This window comes from Rhea pennata, chromosome 7, assembly GCF_028389875.1.
Source record: "Rhea pennata isolate bPtePen1 chromosome 7, bPtePen1.pri, whole genome shotgun sequence".
Taxonomy (NCBI): domain Eukaryota; kingdom Metazoa; phylum Chordata; class Aves; order Rheiformes; family Rheidae; genus Rhea; species Rhea pennata.
In genome coordinates, this window is record NC_084669.1 from 33,304,579 (window position 1) to 33,328,770 (window position 24,192).

General features: G+C 41.3%; 1 protein-coding gene across 1 annotated transcript in view; it reads right to left on the reverse strand.

Moving 5' to 3' along the window:
- Positions 1–556, reverse strand: part of RHOBTB1 (Rho related BTB domain containing 1) — a 37,553-nt gene extending 36,997 nt beyond the window's left edge. The window contains exon 1 of the mRNA XM_062579891.1: positions 359–556. The gene's annotated coding sequence lies outside the window, so the exon portion shown is untranslated. The remainder of the gene's footprint in view (positions 1–358) is intronic.
- Positions 557–24,192: the final 23,636 nt, after the last annotated feature.

The following is a 24,192-nucleotide window of genomic DNA, read 5'->3' on the forward strand; positions in this document are numbered from 1 at the left end:
TTAGTAAGGAGCACTCAGAAGTGCCAAGTGCCAGGAGGTTTCTGCTTCCCGTACGCATCGTACCCCTCTATTTTTGCGTTGCCCCTTGTGGCCTCGCTGGGAGAGAGGCGCCTATAGAGATCCGGTTCATCAAGGGCTCAGTCCTCTCTCCCCTCGGGGAGGGGAGGGGAGGACGCCTCCTCCGCTCTCCCGACGAGGCGGGAGCGCACCTGCAGGGAGAGGGGCCGCGCGGAGCCCCGGGCAGCCCGCTGCCCCGCCGAGCCGGGCACCGGCCCAGCCCTGCACACGCACCGCGGCGGTCGGGGACGCTGCGCCCGCAGGTCGGAGCACGATCGCGCCCGGGCGACGCGGGACCTACCCGGGAGGGCGGGATGCCTGGCAGCCGTGAGCCGGGGTGCGGGGGTGCCAGGCGCCGCCGCCGCGCCCCCTTCCCGCTACTCCTACACCGAGGGGGCAACGCCAGGAGCCAGCCCAACTCGGCAGGGAGGCGCGGCGCGGGCGTTCTCCCCCATGCCGCCGGCGGGGCTCTGCCCGCCCGGCCGCGGCGCGCTCCCGGCCCGGCCCGGCCCGGCGCGGCGCGGCCCGCGGCGCTGACTCGGGCGCCTAGCGGCCGGGCGGCGGGGCCAGCGGGAGCCGCTCTCATTGTGACGTCTGCAGCCCCGCGTTCTATTTATAGCGCCGCGATTGGATTTCATTCATGAAACCGGGGCCGCGCGTAAAGGGGCGGCGGCTGGAGGCGCGCCCGCGCCGCCGCCGCCGGGCCCGGCCAGCGCCCCGGCGCCGCCCGGCCGCTCCCCGCCCTGGCCCGGGGCCCCGGCCCGGGCGCGCCCAGCAAGCCTGAAGGCACCCGCGAGCAGCGCAGAAAGCGTGCGGCCGCAAGAGGGGGGCGGCTCCGGGGCGCACTCGCATTCTCCGTTCCAGTATAAGCATAAGCTGGGGAAGCTTTTTGCCATGTCCTCCCACCTGAAAGGGTCAAACACGAAACTCGTGGTCAAAAATAATACACACACATATGTATTCTACGTGTAAAACAAACACATACAAAACTAAACTACCACCCCCCCTTCTCTTAAACTGACTTAATCCAGACCTGGAGTTTTCTACCGGTGAAACTGGCTGGAGGCCCTGTCACCGGGAAGGGAGCTCACAGTCCCTAAAGAGGTGCCCTGCCGAGAACGCTGCTCTCCTGCTCTTCTAGCTTCCATTTGGCACCAACAAATATGCAACTGACTCGTTATTGTCGTGATGAGCATGAGCATAACTGCTGTGGCTAGAGGCGACTTTTCTGATGCTGTTGTGACTGTCAGAGACAAGACAGTCTCTTACAGCAAGCTGCGCTCATGTGTAGCACAGAGGTCTCCTGGCAATAAGATAGTCAATTTTTGGAAAACATGCTATAAAGTTGTTATAAAAAGACTGCTTCCAATAACAGTTAACAGTACCAAGAAGAGGTTAATACTACCCAACTGCATTTGGTTATAATCAATTACTTACATTTTTCAAATGCCCAGGAGCCAAACTCACATTAACCAGGTCAGACTGCAACAGTTTTCCATTTAGTACATTTATGTCAGCAAGAATTACAGTTTGCAACTTCATATCACAGGAGGCTATTATATGAAAAAGAACAACCCATTGCAAATATTAAGCGTTACTTCCCTAGTTTTGCAAAGAATTTGGATGAATAAGACAAATGCATCAGAATTTAAAACAACTCTATCACTCAGACATCTGCCTACAAGCCTATGAAGAAATATCAAACTGATAATGCAGTCAACACAAAACACACACAAAAAAAGAAATCATGCGTCAAATCCTATAACCTACAGGTTTGTAATGAACAGTATAATTACTTCCCCTTTTTAAGTTTCAAGGTCTACATGAAAAATGTTTTCTCTACAAATGAGTTCTAAAAACTTGTTTTATGCAAGAACAAAAATCCCTGTGTATTCACTTGTCTCTAAGATGTGCAACTTCCAGGAGAACACTAAGACTCCCGCAATTTAGGTGGCTGGTCACAGCATACTCAGCACAGTCTCCCTATAGAATAGGCAGGACAAATCAGGACCCCCAGAGACCATACTGAATCAGGAGCAAAAGAGATTGTAAGTATTGATATGTTCACTGGTTGGTTTAATAATTAAAAATTGTTTAGTGGATGTCTGTGTTGAACATCTCAGCATTCTGAAATCTACCAACACAGTAAATCTGAATGAGATTCTGCACAATTTAGGAAACACTTCCAACTCTAGGGTTGTGAGATAAAGTGAAAAGAAGAAAGTGTTTTGCAGGTGTGGATTTAAAAAGAGTTGATTCAATTCGTTAAAAAACAGAAAGTAATTACTACATTTTATGATCCATTCACAAGATCCATATAGATCCATTCAACAAAAGATTCTTAAAAAATCCTTTGCTGCCAAAACTATTCAGCTCCTTTCTCCATTTGCACAGCTACTGAAGAGACGAGCATGGAAGAATACAGAAGACTAATCACACTATTAGTATAGTCTGTTAACAATGGCAGGAAAGAAATACAATCCACTTCTATTTAAGGATGTTGCATCAAATTCTCTTGTGGCATAGGTATAACTGATACCAACTTTTAAGTACCATCGGCTTAAGAATTTATTAGAAATGTATTTATGTGAATGTAAAAGTAATTTCTTTTCCTGCAGATGTAGACTTAGATCTATTACCTACGCTCATCTGAATATTGGTACGTTACCTTTTCTTTTTTAAGAAGACACAGAACATAACCTATGGAGGTCATCACTACTCAGTATCAGTAAGATTTGACACCTCTGTCTCTCTGGGGAACGTGTTGTTAAGCTGGAATATAAGCAACAAAGCCTACCTGTCTATGTTTCTAAGCATCGCTTACTTGAATGGAATTTTCCCATTTTTATATAGCTTTGTGCATCTGTACTGGGCTTCAACCATCTATTAAAGTAGTAAAGAGGGTGTTCATCTTACTGGACTGTTGCAGCATGGCAAATCTTAATTTCTTTACCAGTACCATCGTTTCACATTCCAAATAACCTCTTTTTGAAAACAAATCACTGAGCTAGAACCTCACCTTTTAATTAACACACCTAGACTATCACTGCTGCAACCACAGTGAATTTTCCGTCAGTAGATTAGTTAACAAGATATGGGAAACCATTGCTGTAAAGCAACCAGACTTGCTCTATTTTTGATTCATAAAGCCTCTGATTACAACAGAAATTAATTTTAGATTCACCTACAAGCTCATTACAAAACCTTCCTACAGGAGGAAAGCAAGACGGCAGGAAGAAGGGAGAAAGTGTTATTTTTAATGCACAACAGTTGAATTGAACAGAATACAACAATGACAGAGATTAGTCAGGTGGTTAAAATGGGAGAAAGAAATAGGGCTTTGCTTTTGCTAGAGATAAAGAAATAGTTTCTAGTTTCCTTGTTTTATTCTGTTCCATCAAAGGTATCTACAACCTGAAAGCTTCCCAAGCAATGAAGGAACTGCATGCTACTATGTACTTTCTGTTTTAATGATAATCTACAGGAACTTTCACCATTCAGTCCTTTTCCATCATAAATGTATAACTACTTACACAATCTAGACTACAGCTTTTGCAGCAGAGTGTAAAATAAAAACCCAGGAATGTTTGTTAGAATGTCTCTGTCCTCTGCCATATAATCTTATTGCACAGTAATTAAAATTTTCCACACATTTAAACAAACAACACAGTTTTGACCAAAAATTTGTTTGAGCCACACACTTTTACACGTGGCTGGAATGCAGCTCTAATAGGCTGTAAAGCAACCAACAGTTTCAGACTATGATACATGAAAGCACAGTAAAATCCACAAGTATTCCTACTGAGTTTACATAAAGCTTTAAAAATACTAGTGCTAAAACTTTACTTAATTAGATGCTTAAATGTTCCAGGTAGTAGGCTTGTATTTGAATTTTCTTTTTTGTTTGTTTGTTTACAAGGGGATAACAAATAGGAGGAAGGAAAGAAGGAAACAAGTTTCACCTTTACAAGCAATTCAAGGAGATGATATTGGACCATGACTAGCATTTAACTCCACAGTCTGGTTTTACCAAGTGTCTACAGCTCTCTAAAACATGTTTATGGGCTGCCAAGTGCCCCATTGCTGCATCTCCATTATGTGCTTTTAATAAATACCTTAACAACTTTAAGACTACCTAAATATATAAAAAAGGAGAATAAAATCTGCATTCACATCTATAGCAAAACCTGTTGTTTGTTACAATGATATATTGTTTCCTAAACCACAAAACGCATTTGAAAGTGCAAATGTGAAGGTATATTCCCGCATGCTCCAACATTTTATCTGTTACTTTGGACTAAATTAACCTTTTGGTTTTGAGAATATAGTTCTCAGATGATGAAAAAATATCAGGCCTCCTGGATCTGGAGAGTTAGTTTAACTTCAGAAGCTGCTCCAATGTGCTCTGACAGCAGAACTCCTTAGAGAGCTTTCTACCAACTCAGAACTGCTGAAGCTCAGTGCCTCAGGCCCTTCCAACCTGTGCATTCCTGAGACATGAGAGAAAGGCTCAGGAGCAGACAGGTTGAAGAAATATTGGTGAATGGTAACAAGGGGTTCAGGAAGAGGGTACTACAAGCCTTTACTCCAGCTTCTTTGTAAAATCTCTTCAGGAACAGGAGAAAGTGGCATAGTCCATGCTCCTCACCACCCCATGATCATCTAGGTCTGCCACATCCACAGGAAGAGTTATCCTAAGTACTCTAAATTTGGGATTATTTTTTATATTACAGTGCACCAACTTTCTGAAAAAGCCTGCATCCCAGATTGAGGCTCTATGCCATGTGGAAGCAAGGAGGTCTTCCCTTTTCTGCAGTTCCAGGTAGGATCTATTACAGAGGCCTGCTTCCCCCCCAAAAAAAAGAAAAGAAAGAAAGAAAGAAAAAAAGAAAAGAAAAAGAAGAAGAAAAAATCTGCTGACTTGGCCCTTTGTTCCTTCCAAAGACTCAAGCTTTTAATTCAGAACAAACAAGATTGCGTCCCCTCTGTTCTTCACCCAAGCACATACACAGTCTCCTAAGCCATGTTACACACACTGAAAGGCAGCCAGCACAGACAGCTACAACACTGGGCTTGAGTAAGCATTGAGAGAGGACAGAACTGACATTGCAGAAGCAGCCTGGGACAGTCCAGGAAAGAAAAGCCAAGGTATAGGACAAATTGGAGCTTCTCCCTCTCCTCTATCCCTGAATTCAGGGACCTTCTACATTAGCAGAGCTTTTAAGAGCATGCTAAGATTAAAAGATTTAAAGTAGAAATAAAGTAAATTTAAACAGACAAAGAAGTTAAGTAAATCAAAGCAGGTTAAATTATCCCATGTAGGTATGAGCTTTATATTGCATCTGACAGTCTCACAGGGACAGAAGGTGCTCTCTAAAATCCATGAATCCTGCTTTCAACAGTACAGTAGGACATGAATGAATGATGTACAACCAAAACAAGGAGACATGTGGTACTTCATTTATGGACTTTATCATCCACCCACTGTATGCAATATATGTAGTCTGAGCCAACTGGCAGTATGTGAATTGGAATACCAGACTTTAGTGACAGGAACTGTGTAATTCTTCCATTTTTCCCCTTACAATTAAGCTTAGAGGCTTTAATTATGTGGGCACACCAAAACTATTTCTAACTATGTCTGTAATGGATTAGAATATACTCCATTAGATTTTACCCATAAAAAATATAAAAAGAATAAATGCCTTGAAAAATCCATGTAAATGCATATTTTACAAACACTGAAATAAAATCTGAGTCATTTCCTGTCAATACAATTTTTGTATTAGTGGGCTTGCATTCATAACTGTACTTTTCCCACTGGAAATGCTTGTGTATTCACAATTAGCTTTTTTTTCAAAATGACTGTGCATTGTATGCAGTCCTCTGGCAATCTAAGTCTTTTTCTTTGGTATCATAAGAACAGAGTTTAACATTTGATGCAAGGATTCTTCTATTTAATGACATCAGCATCCATTCTCAACCAATTGTGAAATAAAGCAAACAGATTAGGACAGCTGTATCCTTTTTCACACCATCTCATACAACTATGTCTGAGTTTTCAGAGACATGCAATGTATACAGTGTTATCTCCACTCTATTTTGTGGATATTCTAAAATGGGATTACCCTGCATTTATTGATTTGTTAATTTTTAGGAGTTATTCACTGAATTCTAAATTCAGACCACAGTACGTAATGAAACATGGGAAATTCCATCTTAACATAAGAAAACACATCTTCAGAGTGAGGGTGGTTGAACACTGGAACAGCCTGTCCAGAGTGATTGTAGAGCCCCCATCCCTTGGAGATATTCAAAACCCGACTGGACATGGCCCTGGGCAACCTGCTTCAGTTGATCCTGCTTGAGTGGGTGGGTTGGACCAGATGATCTCAAGAGGTCATTTCCAACCGCAACTATTCTGTGCTGCCCTACCACATTCAGTCTCACTTATTTGGGGCCTAAATATTATGTACTTCACTAACTTAAATCTTTCAGTCTCATTTACTTCTGTACAGGGCACATAGTCTGGCCCGAAAGAGGGAGTGGACTCATTTATGCGGTTCCAGCTTGCAAAGTTAGGTGTAGCAGGATGCAATTAAGCGAAATAAATTTTTGGCTGAATGCAGAGAACAGCAAGAGAAAGAGCGGAATTGTTATATAGCAGCCTCCCAATGGAAAAAGCAGAAGAGTTATGGCGAACTGCATTTAAAACCTATACAGGGTAAGGCAGTATTAAGAATTTGTTGCATGGTGTAGTTTTGCATTAGAGTTTTTTTTCTTCTTCTTCTTCTTTTTTTTTTTTTTTTAATAGTAACATGTTTGCAGCAACTTACTCTCCAATTCTAGATCCTCAGATTACAACATGAATAAGAAAAACATAATCTGGTTATTATACCAGTTCCAAACAGAAGCTAAATGGGAAGAAGTGGCTAGTAGGAAGGTTTCTTCAGGAATATTTATCAGTTTGCTATTTGGCAAGGGAGTGAAACTAGAACTGATTTCATCAAATGCCGTAAGACTTTTTCAACTATCTAGAGCATGCCTGCTTTGTGAGCTATTTCCAATATTTAAGGGATTTTCCAAGGTATGATTTTAGCATGAACGGTTTGCATTATATTGCAGTCTATTGGAGTGCTAAATTTTCTACACCTCACTAACCAAAATTAAGGCTAATGCTACACCTAACTCAATAGTGTAAGTTTGACTAACATGAAAAAAATTAGTCTAATTTCTTGATAATTCTGTCCCTAAGCACTGCCTCTGTTCACAGACTGGGATATACCAGAAACATTTTCATCCCAGAATAATTCTTTATTGCCCTTTCACAGGACAACATACACACATATATGAAATGCTAATACCAGAAGCAAAGCCTCACCTTGAAGAGCTGACTTCATGTCTGTACTATGATATCCATTTATCCCATCAGTAGTGCTGATATATGCATAACTGTGTTAAGAGCTTATCATAACCTTTTTGCCATTTAATCAGATGTTAATGGCATTCCAAGCAACTTTTTTTATACATTCCTTTTCTATCAGAAATGAAATTATAGTTATAGCAAAGAATAGTCAGTTGTGAAAGATTTTTTCTGTCTACCTGACCTTCTGGCTGTTGGCCTCTTTCCCTCCTCTATTCAGATCAGTCAAAATTCACCTCTATTTGAGTACTGAATTTTAAAGAAACGTCAATACCTTGGAACCTCTTTATATTGCAGCTTTATACTGTAAGAGGAGGCTTTCAGTGGCAAATGGTCTTTGCTCCTCACTCTTGATCCAAGCTATTGAGCTTTAAAAGCCACATATAAATGGAACTGCTCTTGCTCATTACAAACACTCTCCCTGCCTTTTGAGGCTTGTAAAATTCACTTAACATATTAAGAGCCTAATAGCTTTATATGCAGGAGATACAAAAATGTAGTCTAAACTTTTAGAAGCTGAAGCATTGCTCAAAGATTACATACCTTCCAGAGGCATAATACAGAGATCTCTCTATCTACACACCATTTACTGTGAGAGTGACAGAGCACTGACACAGGTTGCAGAGAGAGGCTGTGGAGTCTCCTTCTCTGGAGATATTCAAAATCTGCCTGGATGCGACCCTGTCTAACATGCTCTACGTGATCCTGCTTGAGCAGGGGCATTGGACTAGATGATCTCCAGAGGTCCCTTCCAACCTCAATCATTCTGTGATTCTGTGGTTGCTGCTCTGCAGGTGTCTGTGCTACAGGGAGATCATGAGGACAAGTCTTGAACAAAGATCTCTAACTGTAGAAACTGGAAGGCAGAGGGTAGGGATGGGGAGGGAAAGAGAACCAAAGTGTTTTTTCTCCCCTCTTTCATAGTTGTCTGAGACTAGCATTATTGGTGTTTGAATCACTGTTGATATGCAAGAACAGTGGCCAATAGCTATCTTCTGTTCTTTCCTGGGTGCCAAACCAAGAGAGCTGGATTAAACAGCGGGATCAAGGGCAGCTTAATCTCACCATCATTAATCTTTGAGAAACAGTCTTGTGAAGTAAGATTTACTCTGCTACAACTCTTCCCATAGTTAGCTATACACTAAAGTAAATTACTGTTTTTAAATCATATATAAATCTTACTGAAAGAGATGTGGAAAAACTTCCACTGACTTCTACGGACTTCAGTTCAGATGACAATTCAAGAAGAAAAAGTCTTAGAAAATAATTAGTTGCAACATGCAGATCTTAAAGATGAGTAAAAGAAACAAAGGCATATAACTTGAAGTAGCTGAAACAAAATAGTACTGAAGCATGTATCAGTTTACTATTTTTTCATTAGACTATTCAAAGAAGGTACAGCTTTGAAATATGTGTTTTTTCAAACATTACAGCACAATTCTTCAATTATTTTGTATATCACGATTCTGCACAGTAGCAACACTGTGGCTTTAATCATTCAAGATCCAAATTCAAAGTCGATTCTGAAACTCCTGTTACAGTTGGCATATCTTCTGCTTCTGAAGCAGACTTTTATAAAAGCAGAAGGCTTTGCCATGAATGCAAGAGCTTGTATCTATTAGCCATTTACATGGTTTAATGACATGATTTGGTTACACTATCACAGATTCCCATGCAAAGGCTGCATTGTTCCAACACAGACAAATTCAATGGGTTAAGCTGGGTTATACCAGTGCAAGGTTTATACTGTCCAAATACAGCTCTTCTTTTTCAATGGTTTATTCAGTACATCTAAATAAATCTAGTTACAAATTTTTTTGTTCCCTAACAGGTCAAGGCCTTATACTGTATGCGGAAAGGAGGAGATTACATGGGTTGGTTCCAGTGGATATTTTCCTTCTCCCTGAAATAGTTTATACAAATTCTAATGAAACTATACGGCTGAAGGATTATAGTTACTGTAGAAATAGCAAAGGAATGCATAAAACTAACCTACTTTGTAGCTTGAGAAAGAAGCCTCAGAAGCAGGAAATGAAGACAGTTTGCTTGTTTCACTGTAGGCTGTTTGATGGACCTTTTCCAAATTACATTTATCAGGAACAGTTATCAAAAACGACTCTCCTCTTCTTTAAGAGGAGCTTCTATTCCCACTATCTGCTACTATGTAGGAGTCAAACATGAAAAGTGTATCTTTGTCCCACATACATGAAGTTTTCACAGAGGATGCAGAACTTATGACCTCCAGGGGCTATCCAAGTATTATTGATAAAAGTCTGAAATACAGGTTACAGAAAGCTTGAAGGATTCAAGGTACTATATACATGTGTGTGTATATATATATGCACACTGTATGATTTGTGGAGTAGGGAGAGAAAGCCATCTCTTTCCAATCATGTATATACAAACAGATAGCTGCAGAGTTTAAATATGCCAGGGTTAGAATTTAGCTTCACGCAATTGAAAACAAACTAGAACCACTGGCATGATTTTGCACTTAAACTGGTATAGGGCCCTTTAACAAAATCACAAGTATTCCAGTGTCTTGAAATTTCTTTAGTACTCATTGCTTGGAAGTCACATTGGCAAAGTACCACGAACTCTGCCTTTTTTTTTTTTTTTTTAATAAGGTAGTAAGACATGTAGTTTTTGATTTTTGAGAACTCATTACAGTCTTCTCTAAGTCAGGGTAAGAGTTCATTTTTGGAGGATAAATGGTGGAAAGGAAGAATTACTCTTTTTTTTTTTTTTTTTGCCTCTGTATCTATTGGCAAAAGTGCTATACCATGCTTACACTTCATAGCATTTCAAAAGCCTTGATTACACTAAACAGATTCCACCACTCATCTACAAAATAAAAATGTTTTTGTAGGAAAAAATACAAATTATTTACAGAAGCAACTGTCAAAATTTTGTTAAACTATATCTGTTACAGAAGATGGACAACTTCTCACCATTCAAATTTTAAATGTGAATAGCACTCATTTTTCACATTAGGCTTCCAGCTGAAATTCAGAACTACAGCTAGAATGCTACTGTACTCTTATTTTGAGAGAAATGTTGACAGTTCCTTGCTTACAGTGTTGCCAGTGGGAACCACTATTGCAAACACACAAAGAAAGGAGGATTAAAAGAATCAAATTCACCCCTGGAGGAATTCCAGTGTAGCCAGTTGTATTGCTTCAAGAGAAGCCTGGGCCCATCACAGTTTTCCTTAGAAGACTGGAAAGTATTTGTTGAAATGTTACTATGGATTCCCCCTTATTTAGTGACCAATAATTCCACAAATATTTCTATGCATGTATAACAGTGGAAAACAAATATCTGAAATAGAACAGTCAAATTCATGGTATCCAAGTATTAATTAAAAGCCATAAATCACAAGAATTAAAACCTACGGACATCCAAAAGGCCACAACAATAAATAAAATCTCTATTCTCTTTAGCAGGGGATATATTCACCTGAAGTCTAAAGGGCATCTGTTGTTCAGAATAATTATTGAATCATTTGCCCATCTGCCTCTGATAAAGCAGCAAAAACAACCAAGCAACTAAAGCCCAGGTAATTGGAAGCCTGCATTTATGTTTCTATTACTACATTTTTGTTTTTTGGTTCCCTCCCCCTCCCCCCCGTCCCTCGCAAATCCTGATCTTGAAAGTGTTAAGACTATTGTTCCCAAAAGTATGGAAGAAAGGCTATTTCAGGTAGTAAGAGGATGCACTGGAGGGAGAGCACTTTCCTATCACAACTTGGATTTCTTTTGTTGGGTACCTTGTTGCTTAAGCTCCCTGAATCAATGGACACTTCACAACATCAGCATTGCTGTCTTGATTCTCCATCTATAAATTCATATTAGAATTGTTTCCTGGCTCCACACAGGTTGTGAGAAACATTCATTCTGCTTTATCAAAATCACAGAAAAGCCTGTGAAGAAACAGAAATCTGCTTAGGACAGGGTTTGAACAGTCTGTGATAAATACTGCCAGAGAACATAAATTTTAATCAAGATGATTAAAATCAAGAAACAGGGCAACACCGTCCCTTTCCGCACCCTGATCACAGACATGCAAAGCAGTCTCCCAATTTTACTATTCTCTAGTCACAAGCAATTACAACAGAAATAGCTCAAGTAGTTTTAAGATTTTAGATTTCCTCTGCTACATTCAATTCTACTGGAGGTTACTGTCTTCACAGTGCACAAACACACCCCCTCTGCCAGTTTTGCACAACCTAGAGCTTGGTTTCTAACATAGCTTCTGGTTGAGATAGGTAAATTGCCAAACTCTGCACTGAAGTGTCTAACACACAAACATTCATTATATTCCACTGACTGTGTGGGAGAATAAGCTCTGACAAAGCAGTAGCTTCTTAAACCAGAGAGCTAAATTTACTACTACTCATCTCATAATGCCTAAAGTGACACAGAAGCCCATAAGCAAATAAGCTGTGACCGGGATGTTAAGGAGCAAATAACAACACCTCTGCAAAGAGATGCCTTCCAAAGATAGTAGCATTTTCTGACTCAGGTATGTGACCTTGTAATAAAGAAGTTAAATTTTCTACTAGAATTGCAGATATGTTCTCTTCAAAGAGTGAGACCTAGTCACAGAATCTACAGAAACAGAATTGCAAACGATCAGTTCACAGAGTATATTCCATGAGAACAACTTTCTTCCATAACATAATTACCCAGAAATTCCTCTAGATACAGAAAATCAGGCTGGGCAATAAGACTTGATACTGGGAGGAAGGTAGAGAGAGATACTGGGGTTCTTAGATATACCATTTGCCTTAATGAGTACTTCCATGATGCTGAGATCACTTTTATTGTATATTAAATAATTCATGGCATCACAACTTGTATATGTATATTATATACTGTTTTTCAAGAACTGCATTACCTATAAAATGACTACTACTTTTTTTTTTTTCACTAAAGTATATGCTTGCCGTGATTGCTGGAGGGGGCTCATTAAATTACAGATGTAACTATTCAAGCTATCAAATTACAATTTTAAGGGATCAATTCAAAGCACATTAAGATAGCCAGAGATCCAAAACAAACCTAGCATTTCTTCACTTCAGCAACCCGCCTATCAGACTCTGAATGCTGAACTTGCTTCCTTCTAGCAGTGTTAACCCCTTCTTTGGACTACCCTTCCTGGCCAAAACACTGAAACAGTTATTCCTAGGACTCATTAGATGTTCTATCTGGTCATATGCAACACTTGCAGGGAGCACTGATTATGTGTTTATCTTGAAAGCCCAGGAAGAGATTGCTCCCTAAGCTTCCTGACAAGATGCTTGTTTTTATTCGCATTGTCACTATGTTTTCCCATGAACAAATATTTATACTTCAGAGGAAATGTTTTAGTAATACGTATCAGGATAGCAACATGGCCACTTCCCTTTCCTTTGTTATGAGAAAGCAATTTTGCTTACATGAGAAAGTAAACAAATAGACTCCCTAGAGACGCCTGGGAAGTGGGTCATTCTTGTGAGGACCCCGTCTTGAAAATAATGGCAGCATGCCACTTTGTTAGATGACCTGTGGAGGTTTTGTTTGTAATTGCAAGAAACCAGTATGTAACAGATTTATTATTTCCTTTTTTCAGTAGAACAGACCATTCATTTACAAACCTTCTCTAAAATAAAGTATTTTCTTTCTGACAAGTTTTAGTAGAATGGTCTGTTCCCATGTGCAGTATTATATGTACATTTAGTACACATAGAAAGATATAAATCCACCTTTCCTATTCTTTTTGAACATAAAACAGACTGAAAAAGCCCACAGATGAAAATGACTATTTCATTGACTAGTGTAAAATTTTAGCAGGGTGCTGTACTACATGACCTCCTGAGGTTCCTTACAAATTGAATTTTCTTATGATCCTAAATTAAGGAGATGTATTTTGTTTACTAACTCTTAATTTATGAACAAGCCAAAATCTGGCTCAGTATATAAATATTTCAAAGCTGGGTACGAGATCTGGCAAAAGCATTAATAATACATACCTGTGATTCAGACTGGCAACAGCCCCACTTTCTATGTGGACTGCTCAAAGCAGGAATGGAGAGGGATGCCTGGTTGCATAAAGAAGTTGCATATTTGTGGTACAAACCCTGTCTTCCCCCCACAAACCCGCTCGTTTCCTCCATCTGCAATTACTCTGGATAAGCATTCACTCTTGAAAATTATACTTAGCAGCTTCCATTTCTTTGATGCTTTGAAAAAATGCTTGACAGTCGGTCAAAAGCTACTATATGCAGAAGTCACCCCTTACCCTAACTTCACAATAACACAGACTCATTATATATTTGTTTTTATCTATCAGATATCAGAGCAAAGCTGACTAATCCTGTAAGTGAAAGGATTAATTATAGAACTTTCCAGATAAGCTTTTCAGTATAAAGTACTCCAAGTCAGAGATGCTATAACTTTAAAATAACAAAAACTGCTAGACTGAATAGCAGTGGCGACAGGCAACCTTACGTTAAATCAGTTGAATTTTTTTTTCTTTCCCCCTAAAAAATACTTACATTACAGGAGAAAATAATGTTTGTATCCATTTTACCAGCTTGATCAAAAGCAAATTCCATTAAAGATGTTCCATGTCCTCCCTTACCGCAGTTCTCCTGGAAAGGAGGAAGAAGAGAGAGAGGGGGAAAAAAGGAAAAAAAAAAAAGAGTAACTCCTACTATTTTCTGTCTAAAAGCACAACCACATGCAATACGAAAGACATCTCTCGTAGTCTATTTATATGGTAAAACAGGCCTGCAACAAAAACAGTCAACAGAAGAGTCTCTCAAACATATTAAGATACAGGTAAACCCATATCTGAACTAAAATACAAACCTTTGGCTCCAATGAAGAAGTCACGGGTACACAAATTGGCTTCTGAGTATAACTGGAAATCGATACTGCTCTGTCAAAGAAACCTTGTTTTTGAATACTTTTCCTCTGAATATAGATATAAAAATAACCACACGTCACAACTATACACTGCTATACCAGAGTGAACTAGTTCTTCATAGGTTAGCTAACAGACTGTGAGGAGGGTTTTTTCCTCATCTTCTAACAGGCAAGAAGACTGTCTAAAATATGAGCTGACAGCCTCCTGACATGTGAATTGGGACTTCTGTGTTGCTTCCACCTTTAGCCTCAAATGAAATGAATTATTGAAGCGCTGTACTGGTTTGGTAAATGTCTACATTATTGTGGCTTGGTTCTCATCCAGGAGCAAGGCTGAGGTTTTCCAAGAACCTAAGGTGCGAGCAGAGTTATTTCACCTCTTGATGCTGCCTTGGCTGCTCAATAATCCAAACAGCATTTAGAAGTGAAAGGCAGATTCTTCAATTGAAGAGACTAATGACCTGCTAAGTTTTTCTGGCGTTTCTCCTTTCTGAACAGCATCATTTTAGATTTGAATTTAGGACTGAAGTCAGTTTATCACAGAAATCCCTGCCTGCTGTAAACAGCCCTCCTTACCCTCAAGATGAGGCATAGAAAATGAGGTAACACCACAATCCACCTTTGTGGAATATGCAGTCCACTAAAATTGATGCTAGAGGTACCCTTCATTGTCCCTCCAGATGCTTTTATATAGACAGCCATACAGAATGGCTTATCTTTGCTTTTCAAATGCAAATGCAAAGTCCTGCACCTGGGATGAAATAACCTCATGCAAGAGCTGGGGGTCACCTGGCTAGAAAGCAGCTTTGCAGGGAAAGATCTTGGATTTTTAGAAAAAAAGACAAGCGTGAGTCAGCAGTGCAGCAAAGAAGTCAGCTGCATACTGGGGTGTACTAGCAAGAGCATAGCCAGCACCTTGAGAAAAGTGATCGTTCTCCTCTATTTGGTACTTCTGAGAATGCAATCAGAGCATGGGCTCCAGTTTTGGACTTCCCAATAAAAGAATAAATTAATAAAAGATGGAACTATACTTTTCAGAGATGCACAGCAGAAGGACAAGAAAAAACAGGCACAAGGTGGAAAGAAAGGAAATTGTCTTGTTTTTTTGAGCATAATCGTCAAACTCTTGAAGCAAGGCCCAGAGAGACTTTATAGAAACTCCATCCTTGCAGATATTCAAATCCTGAATATCTGGACAGGATATCTGGATATCTGGACAGTGGACAGGGCCGTGAGCAAATGGACCTACTTTGAGCAGGAAGCTGAACTAGATGACCTCTGGCTATCTCTTCCAACCTAGGTGATTCTGCAGTTCTTGCATTATAATTACAATCTGCTAACACTTTTACCTCTTTCCCAACACAAGAAAAGCTTGTTCTCACTCACAGCAGCAAATACGAAGGGCACATTTGTCTTGCATTTAATCTCTTCACTGATTTTCTACACATGATGCTTATATCCCTCCAGAAGTAGGGATTCCACCTCCCTCTTGACCAAACAGCTGTGTCACTTAGCCCTAAGCATTTAGGTGGCAAAGATGGTATCCCTCTCCCTTAACTACCATGTCTCATGCAACTTCAGTTGTTGAGAATCTTATCATCATCTTGTCTGTCTTCACCCTATCCTTCTCTAAGATAGGCCCTTAAAGCCTCCAGAGGTAGATCGCTCTGTGAGCCCCATAAATCACGGACTATCCACAGTGAAACAAAACCCAAATCAATGAATAAAATAGTGGTATTTACCACATACAAGAATCTCGAGCTGTTTAAATACCTATTTATGGGATACTATGCCACTCGGATTTTGTTTCCTCAGTACTGATGCCGGATTAGAATTCATTTGCAGCTTCTTTCAGAATATTCCTTTTTAAAAAAAAAAAAAAAAAGGATCTGATTTATCTGACCATAAACACGGCACTTTCTGTTTTTAAATCATTGAGATCTCGTCCATTTCAAGCAGCTTTTCTTGGCTTTGTTCTTTCTCATCAAAATCCACAGACATGGCCCCCATGGATACACTAAGATCCTTCTCATTCTCAAACAGATATGCAAAGTCCTTCCACTAGCTCATTCATGATTCTTGTTCAGAAGTCATTAATTATTTACATTATTGTCCTGTTAAAGGCCACATTCAGACTCTCCTGCTTGCAGAGATTCTAAATTGTTATGCTGTAAACTCAAAGCCATTGTTTAAAGAGTGTAAACAGACAGAAATGTAGTTAAACCCAATTTTGATCATTACTAAAGCATAAGCCTAAAAGTTCAACTTCATAGAAAAGGATTCTGTCCCCCCTCACCTTATTTCCATTTTCTGGTTCTGAAGAGAGTTTGAACTGTAAAAGACAAGTTCTAATCTTAATTAGCACTGCATTACCCGATTACAACTCCAACTTACAAAGATTGCCCCTACCATGTGGCAAACCTTCTATTTCTGTAATGACAACCCGTACTCTAGAGAACACTGCAGCTGAACCAGACATGCAACTTCCCTATCCACGTCAAGGAGCTTGTAGCTGAAAAGTCAGCCTGCTGTATGCAGCACTCACCCTGCATGCCTGCCCTGGAGAGCATCAGTTCCGGCAGCGGCAGCACCATGCCTTCCCTCTGACACGTGTTCTTCACCCAGGAAGGAAACAGGCTGCCATTTGAACTAATGCTCATGCACAACAGGTCAAGGGCTTCAGAAATATGCTGGATTTATAGCTTGTCTGTGACAGCTGTTCTGTGCATGTGTACTATGGTGCTGCCTGTAGACCACAGTAAGCTTTAGAAAACTAAAGACAGCTGCAGCAAGAGTAATTCAGCAGGGGATCAGCAAGGATCTACCTCTCCAGAGGGGGAACTCCTTTTAACTGGGGAGAAGGAGCGGCGGATGGCTCTTGTAGTGCATTGGCAGGTGATTTAATTGCAATAGAAAGGAGGCCCAGAAGGAACACAGATGAGACCATGTGAAACGCTGGCCTCTCTGGACAGCTCCTCAGGACCAACACATAACTCAGGATGTGTGACCTAGCACAGGAGCCTCTTCTGCTTTGGACAAGTTATTCCTCTAATGCAATGACAGTAGAGAAAACTTGTGGAAAACTCAGCCTGATTTTCTCCTCAAACCTACCCCAACTTCACCTTTAAATAATCTGATAGCCTGCGTTGGTCCAATCTATTTTTCTCCTCCTGCCTCCTTTTTTTGTAAGGATTATTACTAAACTTGCAGAATTTATATATTGCAGAATTTATATATTGCAGAATTTTACAGTCCCGGTGTATTTAAGAGCTTTCTTCTACACCAGACTAGCCTGTCATCTCCACATGCGGTTTAAGGTTTCTATAACATTACCTGTTCTCAGTATGTTTGCTCAAAATCTCTTCAACATGCTTCAAGGGCTTATGTGGAAGAAAAGTGAATGCTTATAGACATGATAGTTCTCTTTTGTTTAATATAGTCTTACTTTAAGCCTTTGTATTTAAAAGTTCAAATATGGGAAGAAATAAAACAAAGAACAGAACCATACACCTCTGTTACCATAATCATTACTATGACATGCCTCACTTGCTGTACATGGTTGAACGGACAGTAGAAATTTTATTTCCCACTGACACCTTAGCCAGCACTTCCTCTGAACAAATTCTGCAGCCCTTGATATTCCACAACCTGTGCTGTGCTAAACACAAGTGCTTAACCCTTCCTGCTTCAGATTCAAAGCAGGTATCTTTACCTGATGTCTCCCTTAGAGATCTAGGATCTTTTCTTTCATTTTGATTACACAGATAAAAGTAATTGATCATATGTGATGTGCAAGTACAAGGGACGGTGCTTGGCGAGGAGCTGACAACCAGGTTGTAAAAGAAGATGGATTACTATGATTTCCATTAACACGCTACCTCAGGAGTATCCACAAGGACTCAGTTAAACAGCTGCTAACAAAAACTTTATGTGCTGAAGTTCTAACTTCCTATGCTCACAGAGCAGGGAAAAGTTTTGCCTTTTCTCATTCCTCTCTCCAGTAACTGCAGAAGGGCAAGGTTTATCTCACTGCTTCTCCCTCAGAGCTCATCAGCAACTGTAAGGAATAGAAAAGGTTCTGTCTTCATCCTTCTGCCAGGCTTTTTGGAGATATGCCCTCCTTCCTAACTTCTTGCATCTGGTTTTCTACATGCATTTGCATTATGTACCAATTGCAAATTTCATTCACGTAATGCAAAGACTCATTAATAATTTAAGATAAAAAAGAAACCCAAGGGCAGGAAAATTCCATTTTTGCTTACGCGATAGATGCTACTTTGCTAGTGCGTCAACTCAAGTTATCTTTGTGCATGCTACGTTAATTCAGTAAATTGCTTTTCAAACAAAGCGCATTCAGAAAGTGCCTGGAGAATGTATACAAGAGGAAACTTTAATTTTTATGACGAATGCGCCAGATCAATATCCAGAAAGAGAAGTAAGAGCAGGTTTTTAAGAAGATGGAGCAACCCATCTATGCAGAACATAGTGCACGAAGACGCCCTCTTCACAGAGAAATAAAAACTGCATCAGCAGCTAGCGTCAAAGACCTCAACGCGTCGCTTTGAACCGCATTAACAGGAGGAGTTACAAATACCTGCCGCCTCAGGAGCTTCGCGGCGGCACCGCCTGCTCGCCCACCGGCGGTGTCAGCACTTCCAGCCTCACCGGGGACGGGACACCGGGGCGAGCCGGGCAGCCGCGGGCCTCCCGCCGCCGCCGCCGCCTCAGGGCGCCCCGCTGCCTGCCGAGGTCGCTGCCGCCCTCCCCGCCCCTCCCCGCCCCGCGGCGGCGCGGCGCGACCGGGCGCCCGCGCCTCACCTCAGCGTGGAGCGGCACCCGCAGGGGAAGCGCCCGCCGCCGCCTCAGGCTCGGCTCGGCGCGGCTCTGCCCGGCGCGGCGCGGCGCGCCCCAGCCAGCCCCCTGCGGGGGAGGGAGGGCTGCGGCGGGGCGTCACGTGGGCGCGGCGGGGCACGCGGGGCACGCGGTGCCGTTGCGGCCGTTACAGCCGTTACGGCCGTTGCCGGCGCGCGGCGGGGGCGGGGGCGGGGCGTTGCCCTGTGGTGCCTCCCGCCTTCCTCAGCCCAGGTGAGGCGCGGTGGTGGCTCCGGCGCGGGTGTAGCCCGGTCCCCGCGGGGTCAGCCGCCCCCTCAGGCCTCGGGCGGCGGCGTGCGGCGCTTCCTGCCCGCGGGAAGAGTCGTGTCCAGGAGTTGAGGCGCTTCCGAGGCAGGAAGCCTTGTGCGCTGCACTGCGCTGCGAGGTGGCCGGCCGCGGCGTGAGCAGAGCAGGCCCCCCGGGCCAGCTTTGGAGGAGCGGGCGGTGGCAGTGGCAGTGGCAGGGAGCCCCAGGGCCCGGGCGGCGCTGCCCCAGGTGAGAGCTGGCCGCAGCAGGAGTGTGGCCCCAACGCTGCCTGCTTTCTTTGCACCTTGTCACTGCCTGTGCTCCGTTTTTTGTGTTCTTGAACGTGGAGGGCTTGTGTGGGTGCTTGGAGAATTAGCGCCCCAAGGAGAGGTAGACTCAAGATGTGGCTGCATGGCACAGGTGTGCACTGGCTGTGAGCCTTGCTGCTGCAGGTATAGCACTGGTGGGTGGCCTGGGGTCAGCACCTAGCCACTGTCATACAGGCTGTGAATTGACCTCAGTATACACTGTGGTGGCTAGTGTGGACCAAGGCCTAGACTTCTGTTATTAAAAGTAGCCAGGATAAATTACACTTATCTTCACAATTCACTTGATATAAAACAGTTGAAGCTTCTAAATACTTACCAAAAGGGAAATTCCCTCTGTCCCTCTTGAATATGCCTACCAAGGAAACCTGCACTCTACCTAAGTAGAGAAAAGAGGAAGTACTGAATCTAATTGCAGGTTCAGGGTCTGTATTTTTCTATTCTTGTCTCCTGAATAAATTTCCCTGTGCTGTTCACCTCGGTTTCTCCCTCAAAGAATTTTACTGCTGTTTTGTAGCTAAAAAACAATGCTAAGTCTGTTTGCCTTCTAAAATGCTTCCCATTTACACTCTCCCCAAGGTATCTGACATCTCTGTGTCAGTAATACACTAACAGCACTCTTTGAAGGAACAATAGCGGGAAGTCATAAGCAATCTAGCTCTGTACAGTACTTAAGAGGGCTGTAGAACATATTGTTGAAATGCTTAGATAAAGTTCAGGAAATAGCCCAATAGCCTGGTATTAAAGTAACCTTATATGCCTTTTTGGTGTCTTCGATTTGATAGTCATGGGTCTTTCTGTTTGTGGGATCTGGAAGAGTTTGGAGGACTATGGAAGCTATGTACTCAGCCTGTCTACAGCTGCTAATGCTTTGCAGTGACTTTTCAGGTCGATGATGGAGTGTTACTAACAGCACAGCTCTTCTAGGCTAAAAATGTGATACAGGGCCTAGAGACAGCAAAGAGCTGGCAATATTACAAGTAGATGCAGGCTCGACTTGCTGTCAAATTGCTCTTCCGTTTGCATGGCAGAGAGGAACTTTTGTTATACCGTGTCAGGAATCTTTCTCTTCAGGGGAAATGAATCTAGCCCCTCAAGAATGAAATTCAGAACAGGAATGGGGTTTACTGGAATACACATTCTGTTTTGATCCTTTATATTTCATGGGCTCAGTCTTTCCTGTGGAGTCATGAATACCAGGAACATAAGTGCCTGCCTCCCTGCTATAGTAACATGCCTGAAATGTGTAGCAGGGTAAAAGATCTTGTGTGGAACTTCTTGCTGTCTCCACTATACTCCTTTCAGCATGTATATTGTTGCTTTAGGGAATTGCCAAGCACTGGCATATCCTGTGCTTTATAAGAGAAATGTGGGAGGATAATCACAGGATTCCAGAAGCTGGGTCTTAAAAGTAAATGAAACCTGGTATTGTGAGCCCCTCATTAAAGGAAAGAAAAGTGTTAACGACTTGGCTGAATTTTAAGATTTTGGATAAATCCTGAGAATCACCTTGGTTGGGTGTATTGTATCAAGGAAAAAAGAAATATTGTTGTTATTGTTACTCCCCAGTAATGGAAGGATTATTTTGTTTGGGAAGAGTTTATTCAGTGCTCTTGTAACTTGTGTTTAGAGCCGTACTGAGGAAGCTTCCACAGTGCTTCCACAGCATTTGTATGCAGAAGTGTACAGTTGTGCAATTTCAATTAGTATAAACAAACTTTGTTTAAATTCCTGTAATGTGTGCTAGAAACATGTCCCAAATTATTGTTAGCAAGGCAATTTGAGCAGGCAGCTGAGCTCACAAGCTTATCATCTGCATCTGCTGAAAAGATGGCTTCACACTTTGTATTGGCTAACATTGGCTCTCCTAAGAGAACTCCTTGTCAGATAAAAATCAACCCACATAACAGGTCATATGTTTTGCTTTAAATCAGCTGCTTTTTGTGAACGCTGAATGACTTAGTTCTATTCCATGTATTTCCTTTAGCACTTCAAAATGAATTGAGTGTGTGAAAGGTGCTTGATTGACAGTTGTGGAAATTGAACTCCCATGTTCAGCTGCAGATTGGTTCTAGCACAAGCAAGCTTCTCTGTGCTACCATGGACGAAACGTTGCTAGGTTGAGAGCAGTCTATTCACTTACTTGCTCATGCCAGCAAAGGTGGTACTTCCTAGGGACTGTGACTGACAGTTCACTTCAAGCTGGAGAAAAATCACTAAGACTTAAAACATGGGTACATATGGCTAGGCCAGATAGGGTTTGATGAGTTTTTCAAAAGCACTGTAAATTATCTTTAGAAAACAACAAAGAAAATATGACTTGATCTGTCCATCAGCTGCTGCATAAGCTGTCCATCTCTACGAAAACCTTTAGATCAGAGTGATGAAATAGGAAACTGCACAGTGTGAGCAGTCCTTACAAATAATACTTAAAGGCTTCATTATAATGATTAATCACTGATTTCTACAAAATTATATTTACAAGACAGATCAAGATATAATATAAATAGTAATAGGTACTGTTTTTGCAGGCACACAGACTTTTTGTGGATTTTAGAAGAAATATAATTGGATGGTTTTCCATAATCTGCTTAAATATTAGGCTAATTGTTGCTTTATTACAAGGAAAAGCTATTTTATAAAGCAATATCAAGATGCCTGAAGTTTGTTAGATCTTTTTTTCTAGCGAATAGAGGAAAGCAAAGAGTATGTAAAGGAAGTTTAAGCCTGGGGATTTTTATTTGTCTGTTAGTTAATGGAATGTGTTCTATAAGTTATCAGAAACTGTCCAAACAGGTCCAAACAGTCAAGTTATTTTTTCACTGCCCTATAGTTACGGTCTAGGATATTTTTTTTTTCATGAAAACTATGCCTGGGATATGTATGACTATGTAAGTTTAATTCAGAAATAGTAACTATTTAGTGACTCAGCTGCTTTTTAAAGTATGATTATCTTATTTCAGCCTTAAACTGCTGTTAAGCAATAGCATGGAAAACTGATGGTCTTTACATAATGCTTGTGCTGTTTTCACCAAATTTGCTCTATTATATTTATATTTTGCAAACAAAAATTCATTTCTACTTTTAAGATGCATTTTTGTATACAAAATTATAATACTGAAGCTGTAAGCAAACACATGTAATATTACCCTCTGGACATGCAGTAGATGAGCAGGAGCTGTGTAAGTTCTAGGCTTTCAGGACTAGATGCCAAAGCTTTTCATTAAATTTGCTGTTAGAGATAATTGCTGGCTGACAGTATCTCTTGAACTGAGTCACAAGGCAGACTGAGACCAGTCATGATGTTAAGACTATGATTACATTGCTCGCCATTCACAGAAGATACTGTGGTGACAAAAATACTTATGGTTGTGAGTCTTTTCATTGCTGTGCCATTGTAGATGAGCTACAGTTAGATTATTCTGGCTTCAGTAGCCCCAGATGACTCATATCTTTCATTAAAATCTGAGTTCTTAAAGGTTAATAGATTTGAGGAAGCTTTTTCTTCTGTAAAGAAGTAATGTAAGATCTGTTCTATAATGCTTCATGCATTTGTCCTCTTCTTTAGTGTGCACTACATGTATAGCTTGGAGCTGGACCTCCTGAACTTTCTGAAACTCCTAACGCCTGTTTTTGAGCAGTGCGTGGGAGCACAGTGAAATTTAAAAGAGCATAGACATTTGCACTGTGGTGGGATTGAGAGTGTTGATATATTCAGTTCTGCTAGCTGAGCTGGGATGACAGCAACTGAGCTCATAAGAGAGAGACAATGAGCAGGTGGAAGGGAGAAATATCTCCGGTCTTTCTACCTAGGTCTGGAAGCTGATGGTTAATTACATTGCAATTTATTGAGATACTTTAAATATTTTACCCTCTGTTGCCAGAAATGTCATCTCAGCATTATGGCTCTTGGCCCTTTATTGCAGTAGAGGACAGGAATAGGCTTCAGACAATGGCATCGCATCACTGAGTGTTCTCTAACTCTACCTATGGCTTCTCACCAGCTGTGCCAAGCTCTGGCTACCATTCCTATCTCCTGTCATTTGGTGCTGTAAACATTAGGGCAGGTAGAACTCCTGTTTTCTACATAATTGTTTGGCAAAGATTGTGCTGGACTTTTGTCTGCTTCTTTGTCTCAAGGGACATCAGAATCTCAGTGATTTAGCCACTCGGGACTTCCAAAGTCTTTCTCAGAAGCCCTTAAAATGTTTTTAAGCTGTAATCTGACAAATCATGCCCGAGAGCTGAGAGGTTTTAGTTCTTCCCTACAAGGTTTTGGTAAGCCCACACCTAAAAGAGTATACATAGTTCAGTGGGAGTTATGAGCTGAGCAACAGCTGAATAAAACACCTTAAGG